At 42.8% G+C, this 19,164-nt stretch overlaps 1 protein-coding gene across 1 annotated transcript in view; it reads right to left on the reverse strand.

Moving 5' to 3' along the window:
• Window positions 1-19,164, reverse strand: part of LIMS1 (LIM zinc finger domain containing 1) — a 132,769-nt gene that overhangs the window by 41,121 nt on the left and 72,484 nt on the right. The gene's annotated exons all lie outside the window — the stretch shown is intronic.

Consider the following 19,164-nt stretch of genomic DNA (forward strand, 5'->3'; position numbering starts at 1 on the left):
ATTCTTGTTCTTGGTATTCCACACTACTAACATCCTGGAGTAAGATTACCAGCAGTGCAGAAGATGATGTAGTACCACAGGCAATAAAATGATTTAGAATCTTTCTCATGCCCCAATCTTCTCAGCACCAAATGCACCTTCCCACCAAAATCAAGACACAAAAGGACATGTGAGAAGGAAAATCTAGAAATGTTTGTTAATTATCCTCTGACTGTGGCCTCCTAACTTCATTTCCTTTTTGTGGACCCTGTCCTACCAGTATAGACACCAGCTTAATCTCAAGCTCACTATGGCCCCCCCTTATGCAATTTTTCACTGTGGTACCCTTCGCATATACTGGAGACCTTCATTCAGTGAGAAATACTGATCTAGAGAACAGAGAAAAAAAAAAGGCAACCAATAGAGGGGGTAACTCTAGATTGAGGAGGGCCCTGACATCACTTAGTGAAAATGCAGCAAGCATTCTCAAGTACTTAAACGTACTACCAGCACGGCTGGGAGATGTTGTATACAAATGGTGAAATGCAGGTATAAAACTACTCTGTAGGAAATTATGAAATAAGACTAACTGCAGAAAATGAGACCTAGTTTTTGCACTCCGTACCCTGAAGATCTTTTGATTACCTCATCAGGAATTCAAAGGCTATGTGTTCTGGATCCTGGCCAGGCCCAAAACCTTAACAAGAAAGAAACAAGCTCCTGGTTTGAAACAAAGGGGGGGGGGGGCAGGAATGAGGTTCAACGTATTTGCCTTGCACACATGAGGTCTTGTGTTCAACCCCCTTCACCACCAAATCAATAAACAAAATAGTGCACAGCCTTAAGGATCAGCATAGTAGAAAGTGGGCAGTCATTCAAGTTTCTTGCCCAGAATGTATCTTCCCTCTTAATCCGATTCTCACTCTCTTTTTCTTTCTTTCAGGGGCCATGCCTGGCAGTGTTTAGGAAATGACATGTGATGCCAAGATTTGAACTGGGGCCACAGCAGCCACATGCTACTCAATCACCCCTTTTATTGGGGAACATGGAGTACACTGGCAATGCTCACTGCATATGCCTGGCTTTGCACTCAATGATCATTCCTGGAAGTGCTCATTGGACTAGATGGAATATTAGGGGCAAAACCTGGGTGAGCGATGTGAAATGCAAGCACCCTACCTGCTGTATTATCTCTCTGACCCCTGGAGTAGATAGCCTCTGGAGACAGTACAAATGTTAAGTTGTCTATGTTGAAGCCAGAGACCCAGGTTTGATTCTCAGCATCCAATATGGTCTCTGAGCACCACCAAGAGTCATCCCTGAGCGCAGAGCCAGGAGTAAGACCTTAGCACCACTGGATGTGGCCTCAAAACCAAAAACCAAGTTCTACTCCACCTAAGGTATTCCTTTTTTCAAAATTCAGATTGGTTTTTATTTTTATTATCTTTAAATTTCACTATCTCAGTGAGGTTTATACTACGGCCAAGTACATGAACATGAAACTTGCCCTCTCCAAGAAGAAGACTCTAAACAACAACTTGATGTTAAGGAATAAAGAAGGGAACTCTACCGTTACTGTGTTTTCAACAATAAGCATTCAAAGTTGCCATTTACAAGCAGCTTTGATATACTTAGTGTATCATGCATAAGAATATACATTACTGGGCTGGAGAGATAGGACAAGGGCTAGATCATGCCTGACCTCAGTCTGATCTTATGCACATTGGGTAGGTGCAGAGTGTAGCACTGAGGCTCCTGACCACCACAGACTGTAGCCCTGGCAGTTTCCAGCATTGCATCCTCGGGTCTTAGCAGTCAACTGTCTAGCTGGGCGGGTGGGAAGTCACAGGAGTTGGCTTCAGGCTTCCTGACTAGTGCTTGGACTCTCCTACATCACCCCGCCAAATATGCAATAGTAAAATCAGAGAACACTTACATGACTTGGTCAGTCACACAGTTAACAGAAGATCCTCAATTTAAATTCAATCACCTTACCTTTAATATTTTTATTTACCTCTTCATAAAATTGACTCTGTGTTGGTGGATTTCCAGAAACTGATATATCTGTCCATGAGACAAGAAGCTGTCAGGTTTTATTTGCTTTTCTAACACTATTTTGATTGCAAATCATGTTCATGCTCCTGCCAGAAACATCGTCAAAGGGATTGGAGAGAGATTAGGGGTTCAGTGCTTGCCTTGCAAATGGCCAAACTCTATTGGGAGCCACCCTTGAGCACAGAACCAGGAAGAGGCTCCAAGTACTATTGGGGGTATCCTGCTGGGAGTATACTCTCCGACACAAAAAATTATCAGATAAAAATATTCTGCTCACACTAAGGTCATGCTCTATGGAGAACCATATGTAAAGAGCAGATTACTTTAGTGAGTACTGTGAGCCTTGTCCCTCCCTTTAGAGACAACTGTATATAGAATAGAAAACACATCCTTACCTAATTTTTTAGCCTCACCACTTAGCCAGTATGCAGTAATTATCTGCTGAATGTATACCTTGGGGTTATAATAATCTATCTACTTGTACTTCCATGAATGGTGCTTAAATCCTAAGCCCCCTTATCCTGCCCCCAAAATGTCTAAGAGAAAATGTATAGGCTAGAGAGATAGTACAGGACATTAAGGTATATGCGATGCAGGTTTGATCCCTGGCATCGCATTTCCCGCCAAGCATCACTGGGTATAATACTGGAAACCCACTGAGCACTGTTGGGCTGGTCTGAAATCCGACAGCCTCTTAAGTTCCACTGGGACGACAACCCCCACCCACTTCAAATGAGGGCTGGGGATATAGTACATGGGTTAAGGTTCTTGTCTTGCATGTGGCTGACACTGGTTCAATCCTCTGTACCATATGGTCTCCTAAGCACAGCTGGGAGTGACTCAAAAACACTTTAGGTGTGACCCTCCCACTTTCCACCCTTGCCCCACAAATAAGACATCTACAGAATCTAGCAAACCATCAAAACAATGAAAGCGCAAAATTAGCTACCATGAATGTCAAGTACTTTGAGTCAGTAGACCTAAAAATAAACTATCTTATTTCATTTATAGCCTTATTTCTTTAAGAGTAAAATAGAACTAAGAAAAGTTTTATGATTCATGAGCTCTGCTACAATTAAGTCTCTAATCTGCCAAATAATTAAAAATAATTTGAAAGATTTTCAAAAAAGTTTTAAATTTTTTAGTTCTGAATTAAGCAGAATCACAGGAAGTTACACAGAGCAGTCCTTTGCAACCTTCAGTTTCCCAATAATTACAGGCTGTGGAACTGTGTCCGGAAACCAGGAATGACACTGGTAGCATGTGTGTGAATAGGTCTATGTCATTTTATCATATGGGAAGACTCATGTTATGGGTCACTCCCAGCGATACTCAGGGGTTACTCCTGGCTCTGCACTCAGGAATTACTTCTGGCAATGCTTGGGGGACCATATGGGACGCCAGGTATTGAACCTGGGTAGGTCACATGCAAGGCAAACGCCCTATCCACTGCATTATTGCTCTGGCCCCTCTGACAATCTTGGTACGTAACTATTCCATCATCAAAAAGATCTCAAGCTATATTTCAAAGGTGGGAAATGTCTAACCTATGGGCTATAATAAGGTCCACCACACAGAATAGATCTGTATGATTCTACTGACTGTGGTCCATATGCCTGTGTTTTATCACCTGAGAATACTGCTACAAACATCCAAATGGCACATGGCAGAAAAAAAGGTTTCTTATCCCTGTGGTCATACATGCTATCTCTCTCTAATCCTAGTAATAACTGATTTTTTAAAAATCTCTTTGTAACTTTTGAATGTGGGCCAGTCTCTGAGGTGTGAGATGGAATCTCATTGTGGTTTTGATCTGCATCTCCCTCATGATTAATGATGTAGAGCATTTTCTCATGTGCTTTTTTGCCATTCGGATTTCTTCTTTGAGAAAGTTTCTGTTCATTTCATTGCCCCATTTTTGGATGGGGTTGGATGTTTTCTTCTTGTGGAGTTTAACCAGTATTTTGTATATCCTGGATATCAACCCCTTGTCAGATGTGTATTCGGTGAATATCCTTTCCCATTCTGTAGACTGTCTTTGTATTTTGGTCACTGTTTCTTTGGAGGTGCAGAAGCTTCTTAGTTTAAGATAGTCCCATTTATCTATCTCTGTTTTCACTTGCTTGGCCAGTGGCGTGGCATCTTTGAAGATACCATTAGCTTCAATATCATGGAGGGTTTTGCCAACTTTATCTTCAATGTACCTTATGGTTTCTGGTCTGATGTTGAGGTCTTTAATCCATTTTGATCTTACTTTTGTACATGGTGTTAGGCAGAGCAACCAATGCTGGCGTGGATGTGGCGAGAAAGGGACACTCCTTCACTGTTGGTGGGAATGTCCACTGGTTCAGCCCTTCTGGACAACAGTATGGATGATTCTCAAAAAATTAGAAATTGAGCTCCCATTTGACCCAGCAATACCACTCCTGGGAATATATCCCAGAGAAGCAAAAATGTATAGTCGAAGTGACATCTGCACTTGTTTGTTCATTGCAGCACTCTTTACAATAGCCAGAAACTGGAAGAAACCTGAATGCCCAAGAACAGATGACTGGTTAAAGAAACTTTGGTACATCTACACAATGGAGTACTATGTAGCTGTTAGAAAAGATGAAGTCATGAAATTTACATACAAGTGGTACAATATGGAAAGTATCATGCTAAGCGAAATGAGTCAGAAAGAGAGGGATAGACATAGAAAGATTGCATTCATCTGGGGGATATAAAGTAACAAAGTATGAGATTAATACCCAAGAATAGCTGAGATCAGCACCAGGATGATTACTCCATAACTTAGAGGCCAGCCGGGTATCCTAGAGGAAAGGGCAGTTCAGATAGAAAAGGGAGCACCAAATAAAGGATGTTTGGAGGATCCTCCCAGGAGGGGAGATGCATGTGGAAAGTAGACTATGGACTGAACATGTTTGCCACTCAATGCCTCTTTTGCAGACCACAACACCCAAACGGAGAGAGAGAACACAGGGGACTGCCCTGCCACAGAGGCAGGGGGGGATGGGGGGATGGTGGTGGGAGGGATATTATCCATGGTGGTGAAAAACGGGCATTGGTGGAGGGATGGGTATCTGATCATTGTATAATTGAAACCCAAGCACAAAAAATTGTAAAACTACAACTGTAAAAAAAAAATAATAAAAAAAAATGATACACGACTCAAAAAAAAAATCTCTTTGTAACTGTCATTTAGTGAATACTACTCTGAATTTGTATCCTAAAATTCCCATGTAGAAACCCACATCTCCAATGTGATGGCATGTGGAGGCTAATCTACAGGAGGTGAGTAGGGATAGATCAGGTCATGAGGGTAGGTTCTCAGGGAGACACACTGAAACACTTGTCATGTGAGGTCCAGTTCCAAGCTGGCTCTTTACAAGCCAAGAAACAGACTCTCATTAGTTACTATATCTGCTGGCACCTTGAGTTTAGATTTTCCAGGCCCAACTTTGAGAAATATGTATTTGTCATTTAAGCATATCTATGGCATTTTTGTTATAGCAGCTGAAAATAATAGTTTTATAAAAGGAATCACAAAGTTATTTATAAAAAGAATCATAAAAAAATAAAAAAACTTGGACTTCTACAGTTTGCTTTTTTCCTTCAATACACAAACCTGTTAAGATTGATTTGTTATCAATAGTCTGCTCCTTTATATTGTGAAAAATGAATATTCCACGATATGGGATACTTTGACGCCATTTAACCATTAAATTTTGGACTATTGTGATAAAACTGAAAATATAAGCTCCCATTTTCTGGGCTAAATATCCAAGACTAAAATTGCTGAGTCATGCTTAGTACTATGTTTATCAATTTTAAGAAATTTCCATATTTGGAGCAGCTGTACTACTTCTACACTGCCATTAGTAATGTATAAAAGTTTCCATTTCTCTCTATCCTCATCAGCATTTGGTTACCGTAACTTTTTTGTTTTTTTTTTTTGGTTTGGTTTGGGGGCTACCCTAGACTCTGTTCAGGGCTTACTCCTGGATGTGTGCTCAGGAATCCTGGCAGGGCTCGGGGGTCCCTATGTGATGCCATGCAGTGACTGAGTCAACCACATGCAAGACAAGTGCCCTACTCACTGTATCACCTCTCATTACTGTCATTTTTCAATCTTAGTTGTTCTACTATTTGTACATACATACACAATTCTAATTATTATATATAGTAACTTTATATATATACACAAAAGCGATAGCACAGCAGTAGGGCGTTCCCCTTACAAGCGGCCAACATGGCCGACCCGAGTTCGATTCCTCCGCCCCTCTCGGAGAGCCCGGCAAGCTACCGAGAGTATTCGATATGCCAAACACAGTAACAACAAAGTCTCCAATGGAGATGTTACTGGGCCCGCTCGAGCAAATCGACGATCAATGGGAGGGCCTTTATAAGTTTGTATTATGCAGATACACATACTATACACTTGCAAAAAGAAGTTGCAAAGAAATACATGGTTTTGGTGAACAACTGAAATGGGTACATAAAAAGTAAAGTCTCTTTATTTATGATTGTGTGTGTGCAATCCATTCATCTTAACTGTCCTTTTAAAGAAATTAAAGAACTTACTAAAGGAATGATTTGATTACTGGTCACCAATAAGATGATCTATTCTGTTGAATTCATACAAATTAGTTTTTAGTTTATTGTTTCCCATTGTCACCTTTGGTTTCCATAGTAAGCTATGTATAGCTAGGCTCATAATTCATATTGTTGATATGGTGATTCAACAGGGAATAGCTCCTAGACCTCCTTCCCATCAGCAATTAAATGATAAACCTGAAATGGGTGCTTAAATGGGGAAGCAGCTCATAAATTCTGACTTTCTCCTGAGGGCTATCCCTTAAACTTGACAATAACTTACGTTCTTTAGTTAATACAAAGTGTAGAATTTGGGGGGGGGGAGGGGGTGAAGGGCACACCCAGTGGTATTCCTGGCTTACTCCTGGCAGTGCTCAGGCTACCATACACACTGCTGGAGACTGAACTCAGGCTGGCCACATGCAAGGAAAGCCCTTTCCTGCTGTGCTATTTCTCCAGCCCAGAAATGACGTATTTAAGTTGTCAGAGCTTAGCACAGTAACCCTAAATAGCACTTTTCAACATGTCCTCTTAATATTATGAGGTAATTTTATAACCAAAGGTCACTATCACTGTGCTCCCGTTGTTCATCGATTTGCTTGAGCGGGCCCATAACGTCTCCATTGTGACACTTGTTACTGTGTTTGGCATATCGAATACGTCACAGGTAGCTTGCCAGGCTTTGCCGCGCAGGCGAGATACTCTCGGTAGCTATCCGGGCTCTCCGCTGAGAGGCACAGAGGAATTGAACCTGGGTTGGCGGCGTGCGAGGCAAACGCCCTAGCTGCTGTGCATATTATCATATTATTGCGTATTATCATTGTCATTATCAGGTATTGCATGTTATCAGGTATTGCATATTATCAGTGTCATTAAAATAGTGGTCCATGAGGTTTTGTGTTGAAATGAAAGACCTGATGGTGCAGAGAAACGCCCAAAAAATAGAGAAACTTCTTTCAAAAAAAAGCTAGTTGGTTAGTTGTCAGAATAATGGTGGTTTAGGTGTGGCACAAAGAATGAGCAAGTGCTAAAGACTGGCAGTAAGGCTCCAAGCGAGGCAGCATTCCACATTCAAAGTAATGAGAAAACGTTACTCAAATGTCCCTTCAAGGTGCCTCCTGTTCGGGCATTTGTCTAGGGTAGGGCCTCAGGAACTAAGTCTATCTGGGCTAAGGTTTTGTGGTTAACTTCATAAGCACTTTTTTTGTTTTGTTTTCCTGGTTTGTTTTTTCTTGGCCACACCTAGCTATGCTCTGAACTTGAAGCTCTGTAATCAGGGATCTGGCTTGGGAAACATACAGGGGGATTTGGTGGCATGCAGGGCAAGCACCGAGCCCACTGGACTATCTCTCTGGCCCCCATAAATTCTTTTCTTACACAGGGGAATGGGAGTTCACAGAAATGGCTAGAATCTTAAAGAGTTCAGAAATCCCCACCCATTTGGGAAGAATGGGAAGGGAATCCATCTGGATCTCTGCTGTTTTCACTGGGGATGAGGAGTCGGTGTAACCCAAGGATAGTCACTCATCCCCAGGCCCTCGAACCAAACCACTGACCCAACTAGTCAAGAAGAGCCTGGAGCATTGCTTGGAAGCACTGACTTAAAAATCAAAAACCCTTTAGGTAAAAAAAATAGTAGCCCCTAAACATTTGCCTTACTATAAGTATATTATTTTCAGTCAGAATATTTCATATTCTTACCATCTAACATAAAAGTGCTTCAACATTTTGATATTTATTCTTTCAAAAATGCACATAAACATATATAATTTATATAAAAACAAGGGTGTTGATAGGTGACCATTTAGAATTATCTCCCACATTTCCTGTACTAGATGAAAACAAATTTTTTTTAGTGGTGAATACTTTGACCCCACCTCTGCTTCTGCTTGTCTACTTGAAATCCATCCCACTCTTAAATTCCTACTTTAGGTCTTCTTTAAGAAGTCTTGAGAATTCCAGCTAACAGTAATCTGCTAAGTGTCTAGAACACTTATTGGATATTTTGTTCTGTGACTGGGGAAGATTTAGGAAGAATTAACCAGTGTTTGGGAGATAGCTCAGTGTTGGCACACACACTTTGAAAGAATGGGAATGAACCCTCATATGCAAGCTCCCCTGGGAGTGGAAACTAAGTACCAAACTGGTAAAGCGCTCTCCTGCCCTACACAGTCAGAATTATCACAAAGATGCTCTTTATTCCAAATATCTCAAAAGTCCCTTAACGTGCCTGAGAGACAGCAGGTAGGGCATTTGCCATCACAGGTTTGATTCCTGGAATCTCATAAGGTTCCCCTGAGCACAGAGCCTGGAGTAACCCCCAAGCACTGCTGGGTACGGCCACAAAACAAAACAAAATAAAACAAAAACAAAAAGCTCCTTAACTTACAGAATTTTTTTTTTAATCTAGCATCCTTTCAGTATGCAGTTAGTCAAACTGGTCCCTTTCCCAAGAACCTCAAAAACATATGGTATCTCTTGTTTTATTTCAGCCTTTCTCTCCTCAATAAACTCACTGAAATCTACAAGCTCTTTCAAATTTCCCCATGCTCATCCAAATGAGTGGAAGGTGTGGTAAATTCCCTTTCACAGAATGACATTTTTCTCTGAAATATTTTCTGGGGGCCATACCCACTGGCGCTCAGGGGCTATTCCCAGAACAGTGCTTGGGGTTTCCTCTTGGCAGTACACTCAAGGAATCATCTGGCTGTTGAACCTAGGCCTCCAACATACAAAGTATGTGTATTAGCTCTTTGAGTTACTTCCCCAGCCTTTATTCTGAATTTTAAAACATCTTCTTTGGAAAATATTTCTGTAGTAATCCTCTGTTGTTCAAATAATTTCTCCTTGTTATTTATACTATGATATATAACACCTATTCTATGATATACTAACACATATTCTCAACCCTAAACATATTATTTATTTACTTTTTGGATCATACCCGGCGATGCACGGGGGTTACCCCTGGCTCATGCACTCAGGAATTACTCCTTGCGGTGCTCGGGGGACCATATGGGATGCTGGGAATCCAACCTGGGTAGGCCATGTGCAAGGCGAACACCCTACTGCTGTGTTATCGCTCCAGCTCCCTCATCCCTAAACATATTTTTAAATAGCAGTCATTGTGTCCTTGCCAAAATAGGCAAATTTGAGAATGGTTTATATTTCAAATATAGAACAATGGTATTGTTAGCTAAGTGTTCTTGACTCCAGAGATGACTAGCTTAATAGGGACATCCTTCTTTTGTATCTAAGTCCTTATATGGCTATGGTACCCATCAGCATCAAACATTTTGGGCTCTAAAAATTTCATTCATTTTAGCTCTGACTCAGTCAGGGATACCTCACTGAACATGACTGGTAGAGGAAGTTCTTATTTTGTGAGGTCTACTTTCGTCAATGATAAAGTAAGGTAAATCATGAGAATTTCAGTAGGAAGGACAGAAAAAAAATTGTACTGTACTTAAGTTAGTAAAACAATCCTTTTGAATTTAAATCCATGTATCTTTCACTGACAGTTTTCTTTTTAACATAGAATGTAGATTAATTAACATCTGAAGGTACTGATCAGGAGCAAGTGGAAGAATAAAAAATGTTTCAACATTAAAAAATTCTTTAACCTCAAACTTTGTGCAGAAAGAAAAGGAGCAATTATTTGAGATCATGCACTAGATTTTTCCTTAAGCTTGATCAAAAAGATCACATCGTTACTGCTGGGCCCAACCATGATCAGGTCACCACAAACAAGGCTCAGAATCTTCAATATTAAAACACACACACACACACACATACACACACACACACACACACACACACACGCACGCACAAGCCAACAAGAAACAAAGATGGGGAAATGATATGAGAGAAGGCTATTCATTCCCGTATTACCCTCTGTCACAGAATGACATTTGGGTTTCTTAAAGCAGTTCAACAGATCTAGAAACGAAAATACATTTTAGTTCTTCCCCAGAAGAAACATTCCCTCAATCTAGCACTGGAACGATGCAGTTGAGGACAGCTCTGAGAGCTGAAGCGTGTACCTGGATGTAGACCAGGTGCTACTGTGGATTACTGCCTGTTAAGCTAGAGAAATACTGCAGGGTTTACTAAGGGGCTTGCCTTGCCCGTGGCTGCCTTGGTTTAATCCCTGGCAACTGCATAGTTCCCTGCTCACTGCCAGGAGCGAGACCTGAGCACAGCTGGGTATGACTCCCAAACAAACAATTTTTTTTTCTTTTTTACAACGGACTAGATAGTATTGAACAATGACAAATAATAACAATGGCCTGGTGAACTTATTAAATGGTGTGGGGGAAGACTGGATTAGACGTAACGTAAGGACAGTGTTGGGCAGTTGGTCACGGACAGTTTATTGGTTGTAGTGTGCAGGAAATTTCTACATCAGTAATATAAATTTAAACATTATTGTAACCATAACACCGAAACTATAACTAAAAAAATAAGTAGAAAAACTCAACATTTCTGCATTTGAAACTAGACTGGGGATAGAAGCAGTCATAAAACACAAAGAGTATAATAAACTGCTCGATGATGCTCAACGAGATGGGATCAAGTCAGTCTATTCTGTTCCTCCCCCCACACCTCAAGTATAGATCAGACACGCTTTTCCTGGCAGCACTTTCTGGTACATGGAGCATGTCTGGAGGTCAACAATCTGAGCTCCTATAGTATTTTCAGACTAGTACTGTTCTAGGAAAGAGCAAACAAAGCTACAAGCCTCTATCCCTCATTAAGCAGAAAGAAAGAACAAAGGAAACCTTGGTAAGTAGACGATCCTTTGAAAGAGTATAAGGAGAATGCTAAGAGACAAGCTTTTTGGTTATTCATTTTTTACAGTCTCAAATGTGAGGTAATTTCTGCTACTTTTCCGGGAATCTAGTACAAGACAGATTTTCTTGGTCATGACCTGTAAAAAACATCAGTAGTAAGCGCGCGTGGAAGGTATGATGATGTGTGTGTGTTCACAGGCTCTCCAGGCAGCTCTCTCTCTCCGCCCGCATTTGGTGCTTTCGAGCTGCTGTATATGGACTGGATCGGATGGCTGTTGGCAATATGCAGGCAAAGGAAGGAACGAGGGCCAGGCTGGTCGGCAATCTCCTCACAATTCTCCTCTGATTCCCCTTCTGCCTCTCTCTCTGGTGTCCCCTCGCCTGCTTCTTGCTCGGATGACTCCCTGAATCTCTCTTTCTGCCTCCGACTCTGACCCCCTGATTCGCACTCACCTGATTCTCACTCTCCCCGATTCTCAATCCCCTTCTCCGATCTTACAGTCTTAGTTAATATAGCAATCACACAGGGTGGTGATACAAAGGTGGGTTAAACATTAACAAAATCAACAGAGAGGTAAGACCACTCCTCCAGGAGATTAACTCAAGGATAAAATCTCATTTAAGGAGATTACTCCAGATTACTAGGAGCTCCATTTATTTTATTTTATTTTTTAAAAATTTATTTATTTATTTATTGAATCACCGTGGGAAAGGTTACAAAGCTTTCAGGTTTAGGTCTCAGTCATGCAAATATCAAACACATTTCCCTTTACCAATACTTATTTTTTACCATGAAGAACCCCAATAAAACCTCACCCCCCACCCCTCCCAGTCCCTGTGGGGCAGATGAATTCTAGTTAACACTCTATCTGCTTTGATTAGATTCATTGTTTCAATAAAAGATTCACCACTATTATTTAGAGTTTACCCCCCCCCCCCAATCAGACATGCTGAAAAAGCATTGTGAAGTGATTTGCTTTCTACAGCTGGGTTCAAGAATTAAATGTTGGTTTTGGATTTCTTCTATTTTACTTATTGACCCTGGAAGTATTTCTACTGAAAGTCAGATAGTTAAGAAATTGGTTTCTGTGCTCTGGAGTCGTGGCCGTGCTGGAGAGCCGCTAGTGAGGGGCAACTAGTGGCCTGGGTAGGGCGTGAAGGGCGGACCGAAACGCCCCCCTTCCCATGAGGTTTTAGTCGCCCCCAGTCCCCCGGCTCATACCTGCTGTCCACAAGGCTCCCCTGTGGCCGCCATCTTTCTTTCCAGAGGGAGGAGGGCGGAAGGGACCAACACCCTTTCCCCTCCGGGCAGACATGATGGCCTGGATTAACGCATAGTCCTTTCACTTTTCTGCTAGGAGCTCCATTTAAGGGTAGGATCCATCCAGGGTATGTCACTTTCTTCTTTCCTCAGCCAGTAATCCACTTGAATAGTTGTAGTAAACTACAACTAATGTGGGGGCTCAGTGGTAAAGCCTTATATGTGTCACCTCTATGATGTGCAAAAAATCTCCAGATGACAGTTAAAAAAAAAGTTTTATCGAGGGAGAATACTAATTCTAAGGGGAATGTGGACTTCTGAAATTAATAAAAGCTAAATCACTTAATCACTTAACTTAACTTCCCGTTAGTCGTCGATTTGCTCGAGCGGGCGCCAGTAACGTCTCCATTTGTCCCTGTCGCGTGCTAGTGTAGCCCAATGGCATCTCTTCGCTCCGGGAACATGGAGGGCCTCAAACCGATCGTTCATGATCTTGACAAAGAAGTCTGACCATCTGGTAGGTGGGCGGCCACGCGGTCTCTTGACATCCCGTGGAATCCAGTCAGTAACAGCTCTAGTCCAACGGTCGTCTTTAAATCTCATTACGTGACCAGCCCATCTGATTTTCGACACCTTGGCAAATGAGACAGCGTCCCTGATCCTTGATCGTCGACGGATGTCAGAACTCCGGATTCGTTCTCTCATTTGAGTGAAACGTGATATTCCAAGCATAGCTCTTTCTATTCTTCTTTGGGAGACCTGAATGGCGTTCTCATCTTGTTTGCGTAGGGCCCAGGTCTCTGAGGCATATGTTAATGCAGGAAGAACAGTGGAATCAAAGAGATGTGCCCGGAGCCGGAGGTTCTTCGTCCTCTTAGCTATTTCTTCGACGTTCTTGAAGGCGTTCCAAGCCGCTCTCTTCCTCCTGCGCAGCTCGGGTGCCAGGTCATTTGTCATGTTGACCTCTCGACCTAGGTACACATAGCTGTTGCATTCGGAGATGGTCGTTCCGTTGAGAGCGAATGGGGCATCAGGAACGAGGCTGTTTCTCATAAACATTGTCTTCGTAAGATTCAGCTGTAGTCCTACCTTTCCACACTCACGGTCAAAGTCGGCCAGCATTTGTGCCGCTTGGCTGATGTTTGGTGTTATTAAAACAATGTCATCAGCAAAGCGGAGGTGGTGTAGTTGCCGACCATCTATCTTCACTCCCATTCCTTCCCATTCCAGTCGTCGCATGATGTTCTCGAGGGTGGCACTGAAGAGTTTCGGTGAAATGGTATCACCCTGCCGCACCCCTCTCTTGACATCAACGATCACTTCTTTGTAGAATGGTGAGATCCTGGTGGTGAATCCGCAATACAGCTCACGGAGGATCCTGATGTATTGGGCTTGAATGCCCTGATTGGCTAGGGCTTCAATGACCGCTTCCGTCTCAACAGAATCAAAGGCCTTCTTTAAATCAATGAACGTTAAGCAGAGCGGCATCTTGAACTCCCGAGAAACCTCAATGAGCTTGGTTATCGTGTGGATATGGTCGATGGTGCTGAATCCTTTGCGGAACCCTGCTTGCTCACATGGTTGTCCTTCATCTAGTGTTCTGCCAATCCTATTCAGGATGACTCGAGTGAACAACTTGTAGATGACAGACAATAGGCAGATCGGGCGATAGTTGCCAATGTCATGGATGTCTCCCTTCTTGAACAGTAGTACGGTCCTGCTGGTTTTCCATTGAGATGGAACCTTGCATTCAGACAGGTAGCGAGTGAAAAGCCGAGCCAGTGTATTGATGAGTACTGACGGCAGGTTCTTCAGGTGTTCAGGTCTGACCTTGTCTGGACCGGGTGCTGTTTGCTTCTTTACTGACGAAATGGCATGTCGGATTTCAGAAGGGAGAACGTTGGGAACGACATACCCATCCTGTGGAATTTGGTATGTCGGCAAGTGGACATGGCTATCGAAGAGATTTGAGTAGAAGTCATGGATAATCTTCTCCATTGCCGTTCTGGAGGATGTGATGGATCCATCAGGACGTCGGAGGGCAGTCATCTTGGTCTTATAGTTGGCGAAGGACAGGCGGGCCTTACGAATACTTTTCCCGGCTTCTGCCGCATCTACCAGTACTTCTGCTCTTCTCTCTTTGAGGTCTTCCTTGATCGCATCTCTGCACTGCTTTGCGAGCTCGGACGTTAGCTTGTGGTTGCCTGAGGCATGCGCCAAACCACGCTGGCGAATTAGCTCAAGAGTTTTCGAAGATAGGCGACTTTTTGTGGCTATCTCTCTCTTGGCGTTCCTCGCACATTCATGGAGGTGCTGAACCAGTCGATCGTATTCCTCGTCAATGTTGTCAACAATGGCATCTTCCCATGTTGCCGCAATAGTACCAAAGAGTTCCCAGTTGGTGGTCGTTCTGGGAGTTCTCTTTTTGAACTTTGCAGCCCTTTCTCCCCGCTCTGTGAAGTAGAATTTTGCACGAAGGAGACGGTGGTCCGATCCCGTTCGAAATTTTGGGACAACAGCGACATCAGTCAGGCAAAACCGTCGATTGAATATGATGTGGTCTATTTCATTGTGGAATCGTCCACCGGGAGACTCCCATGTCCATCGTTTAGATTCTGCCTTCTGGAACTGTGAGTTACCATGAATGGTCTTGGTCGACATGATGAACTCAGACAGTCTCTCACCCTGTTCGTTCCATTCTAGGCCATGGGTTCCGATGTGAAGTTCTTCAGCTGATCTTCTCGGTCCTATCTTGGCATTAAAATCACCCACAATGATCTTGTAGAAGGTGTGGTCTTCTTTATAGAACTTCTCTAGCTCCATGTAGAACTTCTCGATTTCTCTCTTTTAAAAGCTAAAACATAAAGAAATTCATGCCCCCTCACTGGTGGAGGGATGGGTATTCAAACATTGTATAACTGAAACCCAAGCACAAAAATTTGTAAATCTACAACTGTATCTCATGGTGTTTCACTAATAAAAATGTAAAAAAAAAAAATAAAAGAAAGAAAAGAAATTCATGCCCTAAAAGAGGAAAACAGTAACCCTATGATTGACTGCTGTAAAAAGAAAGATTATTCTCAGAGTTGGGATTTGGGAGATTCCAGAGTGGAGTCTTGGGAAGCTGATTATATAGTACACACACACACACACACACACACACACACACAGAGTATATCTCACACACACACACATATGTATATACATACATGTACACACACACACACACACACACACACACACACACACACACACACCCTTTCCAAGCTGTCTTTACCCGAGGCTCTAGGCACAAATAAGAGTTCATTACTGACGGCAGGTAGCTCAAAGGGCTGAAGTACATGTTTTTCAGACAAGAGTCCCAGTTGCATCAGTGACACCTCATGTATTCTCACCCCTTCACTGGAAGTGACCCTCAAGCACTGATTCAAGAGTAAGCTCCCAGCATCACTGGGTGTATCCCCCTACCACCCTGTCCCACCCAAAGAGTATGCTGCGAGATCTTTTTCAATGACTTTTAACTCAGGACCTTTGCTTCTGAATTGTACCCTGAAGGAGTTAAGGCTTCAAGTTCAAGATGTGTGTTAGTCCTAAATAGAAGTCTTAAGGTGGCTTTTGGCTTTGGTTTTGAGGCCAGTGCTAGAGAAGGCAAGATAACTCCTTTTCAGATCACATCCAAAATTTAGGATTTCCTGAAATTTACTGCCAAAGTACCCCACCCTACAACTACTGTCTACTTCAGAGACTAAAAGAGGTACTCAAGCTATTTTAACTGTTCCCAAGTGGAAAGTGCTTAATTAAAAAATAAGGTATAGTGTCTTAGCAGCTTTGAAGTTCTTCAGGCTATATTATAAGCTATAATCACTCTGTTTTGCATTAGCTCACTAGAACTTATTTATCTATCTCCCACTTCCCTCAACAACCATCATTCTGGGGGTATGGTGCTGCCAGCAGGTCAATCTGTACCTGTGAGGCGAGTGCATCAGCAGCCTGATGGTGCCTTCAGACTTCCAGAAAACTCAAAATTGCTGCTGTGCCTTTGGCCAGACCCCAAAAACTTGGGGCAAAGTTAACCACAAAAGTAAATGGCCAAAAGTTAGGTATGTGGGAAACACACCCATAAACCACCTCTGGCTCAGCTATATAATTGGAGGCATGGCCTCTTCTGGTTCCTGATTGAACTGCTTAATGGCCATGATCCCAGAGACTCAGAAACAAATCTCAGAACCCAGCGGCTTTTGGCAGAAATGCATCCAGTCTCTGCAGTAGGTTACTGGTGCTGGGTCAAGCCAGGTGGGAATAGGTTTTATGCCTTGGCCTGTTCCCCCTCGTAGCCCAGTGGCCACCATCCTCCAGAGGCCATTGGACAGTCAGGCTTGGGCCCGCAGTGACGAAACTTGTTAGGCCTCACGGGATGGGGGTGGAGCTGGTCCTGTCCTCCTCATCCCAACGTGGCCCCAAGTCATCGCCCACGAATGGTCTCTCTGGCTCCTGATCAAGCTGCTTAATGGCCATGATCCCAGAGACTCAGAAACAAATCTCAAAACTTAGCGGATTTTAGCAGAAATGCATCCGGACCACGCAATAGGTTACTGTCGCCAGGCCACCCCAGGGGGGAAAGGGTGTTGTCCCTCCACCTGCTTGTTCCTGGCGGCTCGGTTGCCGCCATCCTCCAGAGGCCATTGGACAGTCAGGCTTGGGCCCGCAGTGACAAGACATTTTGGGCATCACGGGATGGGGGTAGAGCCGGTTCTGTCCTCCGACCCCCACCAATGAGACCCCTAGTCATTGCCTATGAACGGACTTTCTGGCTCCTGATCAAGCTGCTTAACGGCCATGATCCCAGAGACTCAGGAGTAAATCTCAGAACCCAGCAGGTTTTGGCAGAAATCCCTCCAGATTTAAGTGTTAAAATTTCAGAATTTCAAAATTGCGCAGCCACTACTGCAGCCATGCAACATTATATGTTATTCATAACCAGCAATAGAAAACAAATTGTCTACTGTTACCTTTTCAGAAGATCTGAGTGTTGGGGTAAAATCCCAAATAATAATGGTGGGTCTGGTGTCAAAATATTGAATGTGATCAAAGTAGAGAGAGTAATCTGGAAATCATCTGCCCCACAGATAGGGGGAGGGTGTGGGATGGGGGTATACTGAGGTTGTTGGAGGTGGAGAATGGTCACTGGTGAAGGTACTGGTGTTTCATTGTATGACCGAGACTTAGACCCGAAAGCTTTGTAACTGCTCTCACGGTGATTCAATAAATAAAATGGAAAAAATGAAAAAAAAAATAGTAAGGTGGAGTTCATGCACAATTCAATCAGCTAATCAGTGGCTGAACAAATAGCAGTACTCCTACATAAAAAAAAAAAAGAAAAAAATAACCATCATTCTATCCTTTGCTTTCCTAAGTTCAGATTTTTTAGATATAAATAGCATTCCATGGTGTGTTTTTCTCTGGCTTATTACATTTTGGATAGCACAGCGGGTAGGGCATTCGCCTTACAAGCGGCCAACATGGCCGGCCCGAGTTCGATTCCTCCACCCCTCTCGGAGAGCCCGGCAAGCTACCGAGAGTATTCGATATGCCAGACACAGTAACAACAAAGTCTCCAATGGAGACGTTACTGGGCCCGCTCGAGCAAATCGACGATCAACGGGAGGGCCTTTACCTTTTATAATGCTTTCAAGGTTCATCAAATGTCACAAATGGCAGCATCTCCCTTCTCCTGGGTGAATAATATTTCACTGTGTGTGTGTGTGTGTGTGTTTGTGTGCACGCGCTTGGTACATTCTTGAACACATAAGAAAGCACTAGTACCTTTTGTTTTTCTGGACATGATTGGTGGTGCTTCAGTTTATTCACCACGTGCTACTCAGAGGTCTCTCCTGCAGGTGTATGGGTGAGCACAGGGTACTGGGGCTTGAACTCAAACCCTCCTTGCTTTAAAGCACTAGCACTGTGAATCACCTCATAGCCACTACTACCTTTTATAAAGTAATATTAAAAAACTGATTACATTCTATAGCACAGAGGAAAAAAATACTTATTAATTGTACAATGTGTTCAACAGCTCTACTCTACCAGTAAATAATGAGAACATGGGACAGAAATGGCAAAGGTACAGTTTTATATCTCTCTAACTGTTGAATAGACTGTATCTGTAAAGTTAACAAGCAAACACTGCATTTTTTTAAAGTCAAAAGACAAAATGATCAGCAAACTTCAAAACAGGTAAGAAAATGCACTTACAGGTTGACCTCCACCAGCCCCAAATGAATTCAGGGCACTAATTTATTTGAATTAAGGATACCAACCAACTTTATAACAATCAGCTCTTATAGTCTTATGTTCTTCTTCCTTTTCCATAGGATTGTGAGTTGTTTTATGTTTGCTTTGGTGTCATAGCCAGCAATACTCAGGGGCTACTCCCAGCTCAGTGCTGCAGGTTACTGGAGGTGGAGGAGCATGCAGTGC

The sequence above is a fragment of the Sorex fumeus genome, unplaced genomic scaffold, assembly GCF_029834395.1.
Source record: "Sorex fumeus unplaced genomic scaffold, SorFum_2.1 ptg000026l, whole genome shotgun sequence".
Classification (NCBI taxonomy): Eukaryota; Metazoa; Chordata; class Mammalia; order Eulipotyphla; family Soricidae; genus Sorex; species Sorex fumeus.